The sequence below is a fragment of the Babylonia areolata genome, chromosome 8 (assembly GCF_041734735.1).
Source record: "Babylonia areolata isolate BAREFJ2019XMU chromosome 8, ASM4173473v1, whole genome shotgun sequence".
In the NCBI taxonomy this organism is placed as follows: domain Eukaryota; kingdom Metazoa; phylum Mollusca; class Gastropoda; order Neogastropoda; family Buccinidae; genus Babylonia; species Babylonia areolata.
Genome location: NC_134883.1, coordinates 46241901 through 46244400, shown reverse-complemented (window position 1 = coordinate 46244400; position 2500 = coordinate 46241901). Strand labels below are relative to the sequence as shown.

Here is a 2500-nt window from a genome sequence, read left to right as displayed (position 1 = left end):
AGGGAAAAGGAGGAGGAGGAGGAGGAGTAGGAATTTCAGAGGGGAAAGGGGAGACTGTTTGGTGATAATGGTGGTGGTGGTGATTTATTGTGTTGTTGATTGGTTCGTTGTTTTCATTTTTCTTGTTCTGTGCCCACCCCCCACCCCCCCCCCCCCCCACACACACACACCTCCAGCCCGCCCCCTCCCCCCCCCCCACCGCCCCACCCCAACCCCTGTCAAGGCCTGACCAAGCGCATTGGGTTGGGTTACGCTGCCGGTCAAGCATCTGCTCAGCAGATGTGGTGTAGGACATAATATTTGTATTTGTATTTCTTTTTATCACATCAGATTTCTCTGTGTGAAATTCGGGCTGCTCTCCCCAGGGAGAGCGCGTCGCTACACTACAGCGCCACCCTTTTTTTTTGAATTTTTTCCTGCGTGTAGTTTTATTTGTTTTTCCTATCGAAGTGGCTTTTTCTACAGAATTTTGCCAGGAACAACCCTTTTGTTGCCGTGGGTTCTTTTACGTGCGCTAAATGCATGCTGCACACGGGACCTCGGTTTATCGTCTCATCCGAATGACTAGCGTCCAGACCACCACTCAAGGTCTAGTGGAGGGGGAGAAAATATCGGCGGCTGAACCGTGATTCGAACCAGCGCACTCCGATTCTCTCGCTTCCAAGGCGGACGCGTTACCTCTAGGCCATCACTCCACTAATAATATTATATGGATTTGTCCGAACGCTGAGATGCCTTCTTCTGAAACGAAACTAAACTGAACTGAACTTGTTTTCTTCGCTTCTTCGATGAGTACGGACTGAGAAGGGTGGATAAGACAGGGGGTGGGAGGAGGAGAAGGAGGGGGAGAGGGGAGAAGGAGGGGGGGTGGGGGGGGGGTAAGGAGGCGGAAGTGGATCTTCAGAAAGGGAAGGGGAGTAAAGTGGGTGGGGAATCGAGGTTGTTGAGGTAGAGAGGAAGGTTGGGGAGGGCGTGGGGGGTGGGGGGGGTGTATGTGGTCAGTGGACTGAGTGGATTATTTATTTATTTGTTTCTTTATCTATTTATTTGTTTATTCATTCACTATTTTAGTTAGTTATTCCTTCGTTTAGTTAGTTGGTTGGTTGGTTAGTTAGTTATTCCTTCGTTTAGTTAGTTCGTTCGTTAGTTATTGCTTCCGGTTTATTTTGTTAGTTTTTGCTTCATCTATTCAACTATCTACCTAGTTAGTAGGCTGTTTAAAACTCATTTATATTATGATGCGGCGACTTCACTTGATCATTCATTATTATTCTTTTTATCTGATTTATCTATTTTCTGTGTGTATCCGCCTATCTTGTCTATCCAGTGGCGTCCCTCTCCATGCCCTCTACCGCCGCTCCAGACACAGCCAAAGCGACACAGGCCAGCTTCGCACGCCGTGGAGACCTTGACCTTGACACCTGACGTCACGGCACGTGGGGTCAAACACGCGCAGCCTTCCGAAGCCTGGGTGACGTCATCAGGCGCTTCGGCGCGCGACAGTGGACGGACTTCTTCTGTCAAGAGCATGGAAGCTAGCGGGGATTCAGGTGAGGGAATGGAAGAAGGAGGAGGAGGAGGAATTTGTTTAACTCTTTCACCACCACGTTTCTGTGTGAAAAACACTCGCTAGTGCCACGATGCTCTCAGTCACAGGTTTCAGTTCATGTCAAAACAAGACAGTAGGCTTCATCACTTCAAACTTCGGGTTAGTTGGTATGGGTTGGTCATTGTTCTATTGGCGAGAAACTGGCTGCAGCTGCCAGCTTTTTGTTCCAGTGTGAAAAGTGGTCTTATCAACATGACACCTCGATCGGTGTCGACAAAAGTCGCCTATGGCGGTGAAAGGGTTAATGCCCCGTCACACGCACTGGAGACTGAGGACAAATTAATCAGAGGAGAAAAAAAACGAAGGGTTATCCTCTCTTATGTGACGCAGAGAGAGAGGGGGGGAGGAGGGTAGAAGATGGGAAGTGGTGGAAGGGAGAGAGATGGGGAAAGAGAGAGGGGGAGGGAGAGAGAGAGAAAAAAAAACCCACTATTTGGAGAGAGATGGGAGTTTGAGGGGAGAGAGAGAAAGATAGGGGGGAGAGAGAGAGGGGGTGGATGGGGAGTAGTGGGAGGAAGAGAGAGAGAGAGATGGGGGGGGGGGATAGAGAGTTGGAGAGAAAAAGCGAAGATATTGGGAGAGAGATGGGAGAGTTGGGGGGGGGAGAGAGAGAGAGGGGGGGGGGGATGGGAAGGGGAGGAGAAAGGGAGGGAAGAGAAAAAATATTGGGAGAGAGATGGGAGTTTGAGGAGAGAGAGAGTTTGGAGACTCTGTGTGTGTGTGTGTGTCATAGAGATACTCGAAAGCAAGGCAAAACGGAAGCCAAGACTCTTTCATTGCTTATGCCATTGTAATAATTATTATGTATTTTACTGGCAGGATCCAACTACCATGTGTTGTTTTCACCGTTAACGTTATACCATGTGACGTGTGTGTGTTGTCGATTGTTTT

General features: G+C 49.0%; 1 pseudogene across 1 annotated transcript in view; it reads left to right on the top strand.

Annotated features, from left to right (window-relative positions):
- The window catches only part of LOC143284867 (protocadherin Fat 4-like), a 44888-nt pseudogene that overhangs the window by 37073 nt on the left and 5315 nt on the right, over positions 1-2500 (top strand). The window contains exon 23 of the transcript XR_013055618.1: positions 1328-1550. The product of XR_013055618.1 is annotated as a protocadherin Fat 4-like (transcript). The remainder of the gene's footprint in view (positions 1-1327; positions 1551-2500) is intronic.